The following is a 17,859-nucleotide window of genomic DNA, read 5'->3' as shown; positions in this document are numbered from 1 at the left end:
CTTTTAACTCCTCTATCAGAAGATAGAGGGGAAGAAAGGATGAACCTCATAGATATCCAGCTGTTTAAAACAGCTATAGAACTGATTATGTAGATTAGAAAATGAAAATATTAATTTGTCTCAAGAATTTTAAGTTTCTAGAGCATGCTTACCCATGTTTCTTCTAGTTGTAATTAACAAAATGAAAAACAAGTTTGCTGTACAATGAGTTGTTGAAATTGTGAGCCTTATATTGTTAGCTTTTCTAGTAAAGTTTCAAATATTTAACATCTGCCTTGATTTTTGTACCCACTCCTTGTGAGTAAATCTAAAGAATTTAAATGACTTGTTACAAAGATCAATGGAGAATTAGAATTGAAATTTAAATCAGTGGAATCATGTTCTTGTGCTTGAAAAGATTTGTATGTTCTTAAATAAGTGAAAACTTTTCTTTGGGTCCTTCAAAGAAATATATGGTGTTTTTTGTTTTTTGTTTTTTTTTACTAATTAAGCTTTTATTTTTAAACATTTTATACTTTTTTGAACTTAAAGATACTCTCAGAATCAGAGGTGTTTTTTTTGTTTGTTTGGTTTTTGGGGTTTTTTTTTTGTTGTTTGTTTGTTTTTGCCTTTTTTTTGCCAGTCCTGGGCTTGAGCTCAGGGCTTGAGCACTGTCCTTGGACTTTCTCAAAGATAGAGCTCTACCACTTGAGCCTCAACAACACTACCGCTTTTTTTTCTATATATGTGGTACCAAGGAATCAAACCCTGGGCTTTGTGCATGCTAGGCTGACACTCTACCACTAGACCAAACTCCCGGCCCAGAATCAGAGTTAAGTTAGAACTGGTGACAATTGTTAAAGCTTCACTGCACTGTTGGTAATGCAGGGTTATCAGACTTTATTTTTGCTTTTAAATTCACTCATAAATGTGTAAGTGCTTAAGGGACCCTCTCACTAGTGAAAGTGAGTATTCTGTATCACTGATTATTCAGAGCTATGTAATGTATTATCATATACTATATCTCTGACTTTTTTTGAAAAAGGAACTTCATGTGTCAAGTTGAGTGATATTGTCCTATGGAAATTACATAGCCTCTTATAGTTAGCAAATCTGACCTTTATGGAACACAACTCTTTTGGAGTGATTAGTCATTATTTTTTGTCTTCTATTGGTACCTGAGTACCTTCCTATGGTTTTATAAATCTGTGTGTCCTTTGGTAAGAATTTCATGTAGATTCTGCATTATTTGGTGTTCACTTTGTGGCACCCTCTGCTGACTTTGATGATTTAGTTTGGATGTAGTGTGTCTGCTTTCAAATGCCTTACTAGAGTATGTCCGGCTCTGCTTTAAAGCATTCTGTGCACTTACTATGCTGACAAGTGCCCTCTCTTGGATGTATTATGCTCTAGGTCCAAAGCAAAGTTGATTTTGCTTTTACTGTTAAGGTTGTATTTCAATACTATTATTGTCTTAAATTAGAGAACAAGTCATGGAAAACAAAGGAGGAGTTTGCAACCTTCATTTAATGGCATGGCAAATTTTTAAGCTGCTTTTGCTATTTTACTCAGACCAAGTTTTTGGTAAAAGATATTTCTGAAAAGTGCTAGACCAAACTGTATAAAATTTGGTTGTTTCCAAAAATCTTCCCTAAATATCACACAGGAGTTTAAGATCTGTGTACACTATTGGGGCAATGTGGTAATGTGCTAATCACCACTTCTCTGACTACAGAAATGACAAATATGTCATGGCATTAAAACCAACCAACTGTGAATTATGAACTTGAAAATGTTCTTTATATTGAATATAGAAATCTGAAAGTTACTTAAGATTTATACTGCTTATGTTGATGGCTTATTTTGGCTGTATATTCTCTCTTATGCACTGATTTCTGGTAAAGGCTTGATGTTATTATTACAGGCATTTTGTGTTCAAGTTAATAAAACAATTTCCGAGTCTTATCTGAAAATGGCTTGATTATGAGTTGGAGATCAAAGGAGGAAGTGACTTTTCAGAACCTTCTTTTTATGCCAGTTGTGGAAATCTGTGGTCCTCAATGTCTGCACATGATCTGCTCCATCCTTCCTGAACTTATGTAAAGAACTGTAAACCCTTGGAATTGGAATGGCATTAGTTGATATCGTTATGTATCTTACTCAGCACCGGGTCACCCAGGAGCTAGTGTATACTCTTGATGTTATTGGTGTATTTGAATATCTTCCCTTCAGATTCTAGACAAATGGCCTTAGCAGGATCACAAACATTTCTTCTAGAAATAAACATGTATTTAAGAATGACACGCTCATTAATCTCTTGGATGTTTCACATATAAAATGTTCTGACAAATACGAGTTTTTAAATGAAGTGTATTATTGAGATGTAGTCTTTTGAGAACTATGGTTTATCTTCACTATGCTTTTAAACTTAATATTTATTTAAAAAATTGGGCTGGGAGTTTGGCTTAGTGGTAGAGTGCTTGCCTAGCATGCACTAAGACACAGGTTTGATTCCTCGGTACCACATACATAGAAAAAAAAGCTAGAAGTGGTCTGAGTCTCAAGTGGTAGAGCTGTAGCCTTGAGAAAGTCCAAGGACAGCGCTGAGGCCCTGAGCTCAAGCCCAGGACTGGCAAAAAAAAAAAAAAAAAAAAAAAAACAAAAAAAAACCCAAAGCTGCCAGTGGCACAAGATCCTAGCTACTCTAGAGGCTTAGAGCTGAGGGTTGCGGTTCAAAGTCAACCTCAAAAGGAAAGGCTATGAGACTTTTATCTCTAATAAACTACTCAGAAAATGCTGGAAAGGGTACTGTAGCTTTAGTGGTAGAGCACTACTAGCCTTGAGCATAGAGAAACTCGGGAACAAAGCCCAAGCCCTGAATTCAAGCCCTAGGACTGGCAAGAAGAAGAAGGAGGAGGAGGAGGTGGAGGAAATGAGAATAAGCTATACAGTGCCTGTTATACTTTTTGTAATCTGAATACAAGACACTGTCATGGGAAAAGTTCTTGTGTATGCATAGAAAACTTTCTGAATGAGGTGAATGGGTCACAATGAATTTGTGGTTGTAAAAAGCATCAGCCTATTCTACATAATCATCTCTATGGAATTTTGGCTTAAAAGAGAGTGATGATGATAATGGGCATCAACCTAATTTTTAAAACTGGAGATTTCCAGCTTTCCTTCCTTTACATATTTCTGAAGTTTATTCATTTATTCAATATCAAGTATGGGAGTTATACTTTAAAATTGTTTATAGGTATACATCTATGTCAGACTATTTTAAATAGAAATCAGATTGTCAAGGGATCAGAAATGCACCTTTTTGTGTGTGGCCTGTTTTTAAGACTTGTACTATTTAAGTTGAGATTTTACTCACCAAGTATTACTCCTATTTGTAGGATATTCAAAACAATTGAGAACTGGGAATTTACAGAAAAATTGAAAGCAATTTAAACAGTATTGTGACATGTACTACGTAACAGGGATGTAGCTATGAGTTCTTACAGAAAAAATAAAAGTCCTTCCTAAACACAACATACACACACACACACACACACACACACACACACACACACACACAACCTAAAGTAGGATAGACATTGGGAAGAGAGTTTAGAAATGCTTTTAAGGTGATCTAGCCCCAATAGTGAAATATGTTCAAAGGAACAGATGTTTACCTGTAAATGGAAGAAATACACTCCTCTATAGACTGTCCATAACTTACGCTTGTCATTTTGGGTAAGTATGGTTAAGTGTGAGATTGGAATTCACATGTGTTGGCTGACAGTCTTCCCTTCAGGCAAGATAAAAATATCTTCCATGTTATCTTTAATTGGTGTGTGTGTGTGTGTGTGTGTGTGTGTGTGTGTGTGTGTGTAAGAGAGAGAGACAGAGAGAGTATGCTGCTCCTGGAGCTTGAACTCGGGGCCTGGGCACTGTCCTAGAGCTTTTTGTTTTGTTTTGGTTTTTTTTTTTTGGTAGTCTCAAGGATTTTCCTGGATGGCTTTAAATCTCAAACCTCAGAACTCAGCCTTTTGGAAGTTGAAGTTACGGGTGTGAGCCACCTGTGCCTAGTTTACCTTTTATTTTTAATCTTTGCCTAGGTCAGGGCACTTCTCCAATCCTGATTTTTAGGAACAGCTTCCAAGTTTTAAACTTAAACTAAAGGAATCTAGTGCCACCCTGTGGATTCTTCAAAATTTACAGTTAGCAATTTGTGGTTGGTATACAGACTTGGAAGCAGGATCTTTGGTTAAAATCTACCTTGCACAGGATAGAAAGTTTTACTAGTAGGTAAATAAAGCCACTTAGTTGTTGTTTTATAATTGTAAATAAGGTAGGAAGCACACCGTCTTTAATAGATAATAACGCCTTTCCATAGGTGCTGCCCTTAAAAATATGACATTGGGAAAAACAGTTGAGAATCAGGATACTTATCTATTTGTGTACATAGATACATATGCATAAGCATGTGAATGTGTAGTTGCTGTAGTTATCAAAATATGTTTATACATTTTCCTGCATAATAACAATTGATGAAATTAAATTGGAATTACAATTAATGAAATTTTCAAACAGGAAGATCCACAAAAATATTTTATCCAATGACTGATGAAAATTAAAATCAAAATTGTACAGAGAGCAAATGTTACCAAAAACATGTTACCAAAAATGTTACCAAAAGTTAATGTTGACATTATTAAATTTCTCTGAAATTAATTTATTTGGGCAAAAAATGGATTTTCTGCTTTAGTAAGTAGCAGTATACAATGACAAATCTTACATAACTCTTCAATCATTTTGGAAAAGTACATACTGGGTATCTAGTCCCTGCTCTGCACCTATATGTACTTTGGCATATAATTAATCCATCTGAAATACACTTCCTTGTTTATATGAATTTCAGTCATTTCATAGCTCTCTTAATATTTCAGGTAATTTTGAGGACTGTGCTTTTAATAAATGAACTGATTTTTTTACTTGTAAGTTTTGAACTCTCTGCTTCCCTGTTCCCTGCTCAGAGCTGAATGCCAGTCATGAGTTTCTTGAGTATTTGCCACAAGTGGTCTACAATACCATTCTATCAACACTGTCCATCACCTTGGGTTTTTGGCAACCAGTGTGTCCAAAAAAGCATTCAATTCCAGCCTAGGAGAAATTGTCTCATTTTTCATAATTGTGTAGTAATTTCTTGAAAGAGTGCCACAATTTCATTTATTGGTTTCTACAGATACACACCACAATCATGCTTCTAAATTTTAAAAAGTATATGCAACAAAGTTCAATTTTTTGCCACTTCCAGTGCTTGAACTGAGGTTCTGAGTGCTGTTCTAGGGCTTTCTCAAGTCTAGTCCTCTATCACTTGAACCACAACACCATTTCCGGCATTTTTCTATGTATGTGGTACTGAGGAATCAAATTCGGGTCTTCATGCATGCTAGGCAAGCACTCTACCACTAGGCCAAACTCCCAGCCCAACAAAGTTCAATATTTTAACCAGTTTAGTATATAGTTCAGTGCCAGTAAGTACATGTCTATTGTGCCACTATGGCTATAGTAATCTTCAGAACATTTTTTAAAATTTCCAAGTAAAGCTCAATATTCATTGAACAATAACTCCCATCCCTATTTCCCCTGATTTTTTGCAACCACTGTTTTATTCCTCTCTGTCTCTGTCTGTGTAAATTTCACTAAGCACTTTTTGCAAGTAGGGTCATGTGAACATTGTGTTTTTGCATCTGTCTTATTTCATTTTGCATAATATCCTCAAGATCCATCCATATTTTTTTGCCAGTCCCGGGCTTGAGCTCGGGGCCTAAGCATTGCCCTTAGACTTTCTCAAGGCTAGAGCACAGCACTTCCAGCTTTTTTTTTTCCTTTCTAATATGTGGTACCAAGGAATCGAACCCGGGTCTTCATGCATGCTAGGCAAGCACTCTACCACTAGGCCAAACTCCCTGCCCCAAACCATATTATTGCATGAGTCAAGTTACCTATTTTTATTTTTTATTGTAATTAATAGAAGGGTTACATCATTTTTGCTAGATAGAAGGTGCATTATGTAATCATTGCTACCCCTTCTCATGTTTTTGTCCCCATTTCCCTCCCCTAACCCTCCCCTCATCTTGTCAAGTCTCCTTTTTTTACTGCTATGATTCCTTTATATATCACATCAAGAAAATCCATTCGTCATCCATCAATGAACAATTGAGTGGTTTCCATCCTTTTATAGTATGAATATAGGTATAATGGATGTTCATAAATAAAGACTTGCAGGCTGTTAATTATTTAAATAAAATAGAAATACAAATAACCACTACCCAAATTAGGTGTATCGGATTTTAAGATTTTTTTTTTGTCTTACATTACACAAGAATCAAAGTTAGCCAAGTTAATGACAGGTTGAGGATCAGAGGCCACATCTCCAATTTCCAATTTCTGTGGCCTTACTTCCCTCCTGCCCCTTTCTAACTCATTTGTAGATTTGGAAACAAATATCCTAAATATCCTAAAATGTAAATTTTCCTAAGGTCATGGAGTCAGGAATCTTAATTCCTATACAGTGCAGATTCTACCATTTCACACTGTCTTTTAGTATATTTTCAGACAACATAATCATATTTCCCCTAGTAAATTCTAGATGGCATAAACCATTTTTTTTATTTCAATTCTAAGTTCATACCACTGTAGGCCCCAAAAAGAATACTAAAAAAATTATGGATTGGGATTTTAGCTTAGTGGCAGAAAACTTGCCCAAACATGCCCAAGGCTCTGGGTTTGATCCTAAGTACTGAGAAAACATTAAAATATATCTGTGGAGAAAAATACAGTAATTTTTTTTGCCAGTCCTGGGCCTTGAACTCAGGGCCTGAGCACTGTCCTTAGACTTTCTCGAGGCTAGAGCTCTACCACTTGAGCCACAGCATCACTTCCAGCTTTTTTCTTCGCATGTGGTGCCAAGGAATCGAATCCAGATCTTTATGCATGCTAGGCAAGCACTCTTCCAGTAGGCCAAACTCCCAGCTCCAAAATTTTTGTATGCCATAAAGACAAGGTTTATTTATGATACAAGTATGTAAAAATAAAAGAAACATGAAAGATGTACCTGAGTCTTACTGTGCATCTATACTTATTTCAGTCTCCTTTGTCCTCCCTACATAAACCTGCAACCTTTTTGGTAGTTATTCTTTCCATGTATGTTGTTATAATCCATATGTTTCTATAATCACATTGTCATTATGTTTGCATAAGTCATTGTAAATACCGCTGCTTTTTCATCTTTCAGTCAACATTGTTTATCAGGTTTTTCTATGGTAATGCATGTAGATTTCATTTCATTTCTTTTTTTTTGGCTCTTTCACTTAAATTTATTCTCAGGGATGGGTCAGTTGACTCTCATGTTGCATGCAACCAGAGCCTGTCATATGATATGTTTATTTTTTCCATATAGAAGGGTTACATTATATTCACCAGATATAAGGTGCATTACTTCACAAACATTGATAACCTTTCTCATGTCTATATCTGAACATACTTCTTTACAATTCATCCTTCTATTGATGGACTTTTGTTTTTAGTATTTCCTTATTACAAATAACACTACAGCAAGTGCTTTTACCTAAATTACCATCAATATTTGTATGGCAATTCTAGGGACTAAATCTTTTCTTTATCACCTTTGGATTTATGGCCTCCAAGACTTGTAGAATTAGAATGTGCTTTTATTAAAGAACCGCAGGGGATTGTATAAGTATTAAAACTTAAACTGGAAGCCGGTCGCCGGTGGCTCACGCCTGTCATCCTAGCCACTCAGGAGGCTGAGCTCTGAGGACCAAGGTCATAGCCAGCTGGGGCACAAAAGGACCTGAGACTCTTGTCTCCAATTAACCTGTAGAAAACAGGAAGTGGGGCTTGGCTCAAGGGTACCGCGATAGCCTTGAGCTAAAGAGCTTAGGGACAGTGTCTAGGCTGAGTTCATGCCCCACAAAAACTACAACAACAACAAAACTTAAGCTGGAGTTCTCAGAATCTTGTTGTGAGTTATAAACAAAACAATTGTCAAGAAATCTTGATTTTTAAAATTTATGTATTTATATTTTAATTTGTTGCCAGTTCTGGGGCTATAACTCAGGGACCCTGCAACTTTGTGCTCAAAGCTAGAGCCTCATAGGCTTTCCTTCACTGGATGACTTTGAACTGTGGTCTTCACATCTCAGCCTAGGAGGATAGGCGTGAGCCACAGGTGCACAACAGGTAATCCTGATTAATTACTTTAATATGTCTCTGGAAGTGAATGGATTTTTGTTGTTGTGGTCCACGAGGCTTGAGCTCATGGCCTAGGTGCTGTCCCTGAGCTTATTTTTCTCAAAGCTAGTAGCAAAATGGGAGCCACAGCTTTACTTCTTGGTTTTGTTTTTAAATTCAATCTCTGTGCATCTGATTTCTTTAGAACAGACTAAGTTGCACTAGCATCCAGTCTCAACTTCTTACCCCCCTACTTTGGGCTCCGAGTTGGGGAACAGAGCCCAGACCCTCCTCAGCACTCAAGTTTAGGAACTATTCCATTCCTTTCCCTGGTTTTCAGACATCTTCCAGTGTCCTCTTCCTTGAAAAAAGGTACAATGATCTTTTGCTAATGGAGGCCTCTGTGGATGCTGTCTGGGTTGCCTATTGCTGGACTTGCATTGGTGCCCTCACGGGTCCTGGCTTGCCTGAAGTGCTGCTATCACTGTTTTAATAATTCTTTTGGCTCGACTCTTGGTCTCCTGTTCCCTTTCTACTTTCCTTTGTTTTGTTTCCTCTCTATTCACAAACACCTGTGCAACTTTCACTAACTCCAACAATAGTTTTCTTCAAAGCCTTCTAACTTTTGCGGCTTTCTTCTTATGTCGGAGGCATACTGAGCTACAAAGCACGATTATCTTATTGCCTGGTGCTTCTGGGTCTGCGAGGATGTAAGTGCACTATGTCTTAAGATGTCCCTATTTTGATGCAGCTGAGGAGAAATACCCAGCCAGCCAATATAAGGCAGTATCCAATTTCTCAGGAGGCAAAAAAAAGGTATTGCTGTACACATCAACCGCTGAAGATGGGAAGGGATTTTCATATCCTGTCACTCTCCCTGGAGTACTCCTTCCTATAAAGATTACCATCTAGTACATGACCTGAGGGAAGTGAACAAAGAGATAGAGAACATATACCTTAGTCCTTACATTCTCCTGAGACAGTGGCTCCCAGAAAGAATTATATATACTGTTGTGGATTTAAAAGGTGTTTTTTTAGTCTACCCTTGGCAAAAGCCAGCCTTCACCTTTGAATAGACTGACCCAGAGGTAGGCTTCTGCAAGAACTCTACAATGCTCTTTGATGAAGCCCTCAGGCAAGACCTGGCAGCATTCTGAACTGACCATTCAGGGGTAACACTCTTACCATATGTTGATGACCTTCTACTGGCAGCCAGCCAAGCAGAGAGGCTTGTGAGGAGGCCACCTGGGACTTGCTCAATGAGCTGGAACATTTGGGCTACAAGGTATCAGCAATGAAAGTACAACTTTGCATATCCCAGGCTACTTATCTAGGCTATGAGCTGAAGGAAAGACAGTGAACGCCGCCCCAAAGAATTGAAGCCATTCTAAAGATACCTCCCCCTTCAATTAATAAACAAGTCTGGGAATTCTTTTCAAGGGGTGAGGGGCAGGATACTGTGGCCTCTGGATTCCAGATTTTGCAGAAATAGCTAGGCCTTTGTATTTGGCTACAGCTGGAGGAGATGATCTCCTAAATTGGGGAAAGAGCAACAACAGACCTTTGACTCATTAAAACCAGTCCTAATATCAGCGCCAGTCTTGGCCTTCCCCAACTTGCAAAAGCCTTACCAGCTTTTTGTCTCTGAGCAAAGGGGAACAGCTAAAGGGGTGCAAACTCAGAACTTGGGATCCTGGAGAAGACTGGTTGCATCTCCAAGAGGCTACATCCCATGGCTTCAGGTTGGCCCACTTGCTTACATGTGCAGTGGCAGCCTCATTAATGTTGGTAAAGGAGACATATAAGCTGACTTTTGGGAAAGACTTACTGGTAGTCACTCCACACTCTTTAGAGACTTTACTAGAGGGCCCATTGGGATGGTGGTTGTTGAATGCTCAGATCGCCCCAAACTTGCATCCCAAACGTGCACCCCAAGTGCAATTATTAAATCACCCAAGTTTTATGTTTATCCAGACTAATGCCTTGAGTCCTGCCACCCTGCTCCCTGATAACCAACCGGGCAGGATGCCCCTCCAGAACTGTTCAGACACTGACTAGAGTAAGAGATGACCTGAGTGACAACCCCCTTGAGCATCCAGAGGAAATTCTGTTCACAGATGGGAGTAGCTTCATCCAAGATGGAATCAGGTATGCAGGGGCACTGGTAGTGATGCCCAGCCATTTTGAGAGGCCCTGAACCCTCCATCAATACAATCACTGCACTCAGTGACAGAGCAAGAAGTTAGCTTAATAGTAGCACTGTGGCTAGTCTCCACCTTCAGGCTGATAGAGAGCAGCCCTGGACCTTCAGTGGGGTGGTAGTCACCTTAGGACATCACCTTATGATGTGCAGATGAAACCACATGCGGGTGGTTGAGCAGGTTAAGCATTTTTACAAAAACGATTTGGCAGCTAAGCCTGCCAGGTTATTACAATAACAACTATTTTGTAAATTATTTGGGTGTAGAGAAATAGTGTGATTGTTTGACATCCTGAATCTTCATTAAAATATAAGGCCAATGAGAGTAATTTATTTCACTGGAAAAACAATGTTGTCCAAAATCAAAGTTTTACAGGTTGTATCAAAGAAAAGAATCAGCAGGTAGGAAGATATAGAAAGTTATTGAGGAGCATCATTATTTATTTTAGAACTTCAAAGCTGAGAAAGATCTTTGCTTTTTGCTTTAAAAAATTGTAAGTAGTTGTTCAAAGGGTTTTCAGTTCAACACATGGTTATATGAGTATGTAACATCTTGGTCAATGTCGCTCCCCCATTGTCCCCCTCTCCTATGCCAGTTCCCCAACCCCCAAGTTACCAGGTTTTAATTTCACACGTGTACATTGAATATTAAGACTGTGTTCCTCCATCACTGAGAAAGGACTTTTGAAAACTTGGTGAGAACTAGTGAGGTGGAAAGCCCCACCCCACGCCTTCAGTCACTGCCATTCACCAGGAGCTCCGGGATGCAGCGGGGACTGGATGGGGGGCCGGTTTTCCCTGAAGGAGAGGGGAGAGGAACAGAACAAGATGACAGGAACTGCAAGAGCAGAGCTGTGGCAAAGCCTGTGGAGAGGGGAGAAGCCTTTAGTGAGATGAGAAGCCTTTGTAGAGGCCTGCGGAGAGGCAAGGGGCATAGAGGCCTGTAGAGAGGTGAGAGGCCTGTGGACAGGCCTGCGGAGAGGACGAGAGCAAGAGGACCACAGCGAGGGCTGGGGAGAAGAGGGAAAAAATATTTGACTCTTTGGAGGTTACAAACTAATATTTTCTCCCTCTCAGGACGTAGTTTGTCCTAAAAGTATTATTTGATAATTTGATAAAACAACGTAGAACAAAATTCTTAAAACTCAAAAAGAAGTTGCAAAGTGTATGAAGAGGTATATATATATATATATATATATTATAAATGGAGCATAAGTAAAATTATATAAGAGTTATGTTTCTAAATATTAAGTATTGTATATTTTCAGTTTAAAGCAAATATGAAAGTAGTAAATATGAAATGACCCATTTCATCCAAAATACATTCCATTTAAATGTTCTACATTATATTTAAAACTTTTGGTATATCAACAAGCATAATATACATGAAAAAAGTCATCATTAAGATAGTCTTGCTAGTTAAAATATGATCTATGTTTATCTGCCTAGACTAAATAAATATTATGGTGTATGCCCTTTTACATTAGGAAATACATCTATTTGAAGTCATTGGCATTAGATGCTTTACTTGTAAGAGATCCAAAGTTTTAGTTTTTGCGCCAAATGGAAAACTACATTAATAAGCAGTTTCTGTGTAGCTAATAATTGCTATTTTAAAATACATTCATTTTCTAAAATATATAAGCCTACTAAAATAAAATGCTTAGAAAAACCCCTTTACAAATTTGATATACTATAAATTAAAATTGTTGATGCTGCTACAATTTTGTAGGCTGTGAGATAGTGTCTTTTCTATCAAAATGGTTTACTTCCTTCCTTGAGAGAATGATTCTCCTGAAGGGTTCCTGCTTTGGCCAGGTGGCTTGGCCAGTACTAATTACACTTTAGTTACAGACATCCTTTTTCTGAGCATTTTAATTAAGACATCCCTTTCGAAGCCCCTTAAGTTTTAATTACATCCTGATAATTAAGACACCCCTTTTTTGAACATTGTGAAAATGAGCTTAGGCAGTGTGGGCAGAAGGGCAGGGGCTGCTGAGTTAGGGATAGAAAGGGTGCAGCCTGCCTGCTCTGTGGGCTTGCTTGACAAATTTTTGGTTCATGGCCCACTCATCTGCAGAAGTAAAATTTGCCTTCAGATTCTTTAAAAGAAAATCCCCGGGGCCTAGTGGTAGAATGCTTGCCTAGTCAACATTTCTTTGATTTGTTGTGCTTCTGGGTCTTTATAAAGAGACCAAGGAGACCTAGTGTATCTTCTATTCCTTCTTGTAAAGTTTTCAGTGTATCTGCTTTTAACTCGAGGTCTTTGACCATTTGGAATTAATCCTGGTGCAGGGTCACATAGAAGGGTCCAACTTTAGTTTTCTGCAGGTGCTTAACCAGTTCTGGCAGCAGCACTTATAGAAGAGGCCGTGGTATTTATACACAATATACACAATGGAATTCTATGCTGCCATCAGAAAGAACAACATTGCACCATTTGTAAGGAAATGGAAAAATTTGGAAAAAATCATATTAAAAGAAGTAAGCCAGACCCAAAGGAACATAGCCTCAATGGTTTCCCTCATTTGTAATAATTAGTACAAACCTTACAATAGCTCAAAATCTAGAGGCTAAAGGAAGGACCTCCAGAATATGGAAACAAAAGCTATATGATGTGTGATTGTTGTTCTTAATATACTTTGTTAGTTCTCTTCTCTTCTGTTGCCCTTTGGTTAATTTCATATTGTTACAATATCTTACTTTGTCATCTGGTATATTGTATACACATTTATTTTTTTATTTGAAATTGGAAAGGAAAGGGGGAAAAACAAGATGAGGGGAGGAAGTGAGGGGAGGGAAATGGGGCCAAAAACATGAGAAGGGGTATCAGTGTTTGTGAAGTAATGCACCGTCTATCTGGAGAATATAACTGTAATCCTTCTATTAACTACAATAAAAAAGAAAGACTTTAGTGTCTGGGCTGGCTTTAAACTGTGATCTCCAGATCTCAGCCTCCTGAGTAGCTAGGTTTTATTTTGCACAAGATTGTTTTTAACTACTTGGCACCTTTTGTGTTCCCATACAAATTTTAAGACTGATTTTTCTATGTGAATAATGCCACTAGAATTTAGTTGATATTGCATTGAAATTGTAGATCACTTTTGTAAGTATAACTACTTTTATAAACATCATACTGATGTTGATTTTGTGCAGCAACATGAACAGAAAAACACTTCAAGAGAACACTTCCATTCACAGTTGCTTTTGAAAGAAAAGTAGAAGTAAACTTAGGAGCTAAAAAAAAACCCTGCAATGAAAACTAAATTCTTAAGGAAGGAAACTGAAAAGGGCAAAGAAAATGGAAAGATCTCCTATGCTCAAGAATTACAGAATATCATGAAAATGGTTATGCTACTAAAAACAATATGTATATTTCAAACTTATCAAAATCTCAATGCTATTCTTTGCAAAAATAGAAAAATTGGTTATCCTAAAAGTTATGTTCATAAGACTCAAATAAACAAAGCAATTCCAACTAAAAAGTGCAGGGCCAGGAGCTTGCCTAGCATGCATGAAGACCTGGGTTCGATTCCTTGGTACCACATGCATAGAAAAAAGCTAGAAATGGTGCTGTTTCTCAAGTGGTAGAGCTCTAACCTTGAGAAAAACACAAGGACAGTTCTCAGGCCTTGAGTTCAAGGGTCTGGACTGGTTAAAAAAAGAATAGAAAAATGTGCAACACTTATAAATATCACAATATCAGACTAGAGAATTGCAATATCGATAGTATAGTACAGGTACTAAAAGAAATATGAGACCAATGGAATAGAATAAAAGACCCTCCTAGTTTCTAGCATTAGCGCAAATGATGAAAACACCACATATTCTGGTCAGATTAGAACCTTTATGATCCAATCATTTCCCAAAAGTTCTACCTCTGAACACTGCTGTCTGAGAAATTCAACTTTCAAAACACAAGAATCTTCCAGGGACATTTCAGATTCTAACTCTAATATATGACTTTTCCATGTGGGTCCTCAGGTCACTCATAGCTGGAAGGGAAACCTAAACACTGCCGTTCAGGGCCCATCTTAAATAGTCTGATTAAATTATAACACAGAAATGTAAGACTTGAAGTCTTCAGTTTTTACTAGCATTGTAGATATTTCTTAGGCACAGTAAAGTGTTGGGCCAAGGCAGAGAGATACTTGAGTTTTAAGCAAGCTGGAAGTCATGCTATTAACTACTAATATTTTGTTAGAAGAACAGGAGGAAAAATGGAAGAAAAACATGAGAGGGGGGTAACAATGTTCAAAAAAACATGTATTCACTACCTTGCTATGTAACTGTACATTTCCCTGACAATAAAGTTAAATTAAAAGAAAATTATATTGTTTTTATAAGTCCCTTATAACCATTACAAAAATTCTAAAAGCAATAGACAGTTACATGGAGGAAGATTTTTGATAAGCATTAAATAAAATTGTTTCTTTTAAACTGACATTGAAACCAGGTAGCTCATAACTGTTATGCTAGCAACACAAGAGGCTATGATCTGAGTATGATGGTTTAAACACAGTGTGGGGAGGAAGTTTCTGTGAGACTCTGATCCCCAATTTTTCAGTAAAAATACTAAATTAGACATGTTGGTCAAGTGGTAAAGTGCCAGCCTTCAGGGAAAAAAAGCTAAGTGAGAGTGCAAAACCATTACACACACACACACACACACACACACACACTCACAAACACAATTAGCATTGAAAATATAAGACTATTTGGCTGGTCACTTCCTCACTAAGAGAAGTTTTCAACTTTGGTAAAAGGAAAGAAGGAGGTCTTCAGCTCTTGGACATTTCCCAGAAATCTGTGATTTTATGCCACTTCATTAGTTCTGCCTATTGAACAATATATGTTTCAAGAATGTGCAGAATTTATGTCATCTCTTGATACTTAGTGTGTCAATTGTATTCTAATATGATATACTTTTTCTGATTTTTTTTCTTTGTGTCAGTCATGGGGCTTGAACTGAGGGCCTGAGCACTGTCCTTAGGCTTTTTTCTCAAGGCTAGCCCTCTACCACTTGAGCCACAGCACTACTTCTGGCTTTTTTTTCTAAGTATGTGGTACTGAAGAATTGGGAACTTGGGTCTTCGTGTATGCTAGGCAAGCACTCTACCACTAGGCCAAGTTCCCCGCCAATGATTCACTTTTTCTGAGGAATAAATCCTCTTCTAATGAGGAGCATCTTTTAAGATCGTTTAAGATGTTTTTTCTAAAGATGAATTTGAAAAGCTTCCAGGCACCACAGTTAGATGCCTTCCGTTAACCTCGGCTTTGTAAATGACGGCCTACCTGACAGAAGACAGACAATGGCAATGGAGCTTGCTCTTCCTTTTCCATTTTGCAATTGTGTTTGTCTTTCACTTTCTTTAGTAATTTCTGATATACTTTCTGCTTTCCTGCAGAAAGTTTGAAGTTTTAAGAAAAATGGGGACCAAGACAGGTGAAAGGGTATCAATGTATGTGAATTAATGTACCTTCTATCTGGCAAATATCATGTAACCCTTCTATTAATTACAATAAAAAATATATGGAAAAAAAAGAAAAGTCTGAACTCTGGGGGTTAGAATTCCACTTGAGTTCCTTGACAACCATAAACTTTGTAAACCTCACATTCATTTTATCCATGTCTAGAAAGTTTTCTAGGAAGTTCAGGATTCACTCACATCTCTGTGTGTGTCTGTGTGTATGGTTATGTGAGTGTGAGGAGTGATACAAAACTGATTGGTTCCAATAAGTCTTTCTTAGCACACTAAAAAATAGGATGAGGGATACTGAACTTTTGCAAGTTAATTCTATTAATATTTTTTAGAAGGGCAGATTATAAGAAATGCAATGTATATTGAAATGAACTCCAGGAGACAGAAACAAGAGTTATTTTTTCTGCTTTTCTTTTCCTTTTTTTTTTTTTTTTGGCCCCCTTCTCTTTCTGGCCCAGCTCGCTCCGGCCCTGCTCCGGCCCCTTCTCGCTCTGGCCCCGCTCGCTCCCGCATGCTCCGGCCACCACTCGGTTGGGCTGGTTGGGCTCCGCACTTTAACCGCTAGGCCAAACTCCCGGGCCCTCTTTTCTTTTCCTTTTGTTTGTTCTTTATATGTTTTTGTAAGTATACGGAGAACAAAGAAATGGAGGGAAAATGAAGAGCAAATGCAGCAATGACGTTCACTGGACATTATGTTAAAAATGAACTGTACAACTTTTGAGTGGAGATGGGAAGAAAAAAAATGGGAGAGAGCAAGGGAAGGGGTGACATTGTCTAAAAAGAAATGTACTGTTTACTAACTTACGTAGCTGTAATTCCCTCTGTGTATAAGTATTATAACAACAATAAAAATTTTAAAAAAGAAATAAGCAAGAGAGTAAAATGTGACATTTGAAGCATTGTACAGGAATAAACTCATCAGCCTAGAATTCCATACACAGCAAAATTATCCATCAAGTTTCTTAAGAAGAGCTGGGCAACAGTGGCTTATCACTGTAATGCTAGCTATTCAGGAGACCAAGATTCAGAGGATCATGGTTCAAAAGACAGCATCTCCAAACAACCATGAAAAGGCATACTGGAGGCATGGCTCAAGTGGTAGAGCAGCAGCCAAGTAAACTCCTTGAGTTCAACTCCTTTTAGAAAAAAAATGTTAATAAATACGGATTTTCTGAAATTGAAGACATTTATTATTACCTGGAAAGGCATGTAAAGTGAAGTTCTTCAAAAACAAGGCAAAGGGGACTTAGAGTGTGGCCTAGTGGTAGAGTTCTTGCCTAGCATGCATGAAGACCCCGGTTCAATTCCTCGGTACCACATGCATAGAAAAAAAGCCAGAAGTGGTGTGGTGGCCCAAGTGGTAGAGTTCTGGCCTTGAGAAAGTCCAAGGATAGTGTTCAGGCCCTGAGCTCAAAGCCCAGGACTGGAAAAAAAAAAAAAGAAGAATCTCACAAATTGTCATGCCTGGGCTGTCTTTGAACCAAGATCCTCAGATCTCAGCCTCCTGAGTAACTAGGATTACAGGCGTAAGCCACCGGTGCCAGGCTGAAGTTATTTGAAGACTTTAGAGATATTTATTTATTGTGAAGAAAAGGTTTTATTAGTATCAAAACTACCATCCTTTTTCTACATAAGTTTTTCTGAATAACCTCTAAAGTAAATTTTTGGTACTTAAATCCTCAGTTTAAAATGAAATACATTTGTATAATATAGGTATTTTAAAGTCCTTATTGAGGATTCAGGCTGCTAAAAATCTCTTCTGGATGCTTTCTCATTATGGTGTTAAAAGACTTCAGATAGTAGGACATGTTTTCACAGAAGTTGTCTTTTTGGCTCTACAACAAACAAAGGAAGAAAGTCAAGCCTAAGATGTCAGGGGTCTTGAATTCGTAGCTTAGGGATCCTGCTGTTCAGTGAGCTCAAAGGTCTGTTTTTCCTTATTGAGATAGTTTA

The sequence above is a fragment of the Megascapheus bottae genome, chromosome 1 (assembly GCF_031878675.1).
Source record: "Megascapheus bottae isolate mThoBot1 chromosome 1, mThoBot2.hap1, whole genome shotgun sequence".
NCBI classification, from domain to species: domain Eukaryota; kingdom Metazoa; phylum Chordata; class Mammalia; order Rodentia; family Geomyidae; genus Megascapheus; species Megascapheus bottae.
The sequence above is the reverse complement of the archived record's forward strand: the minus strand, read 5'-3'. Positions refer to the sequence as shown.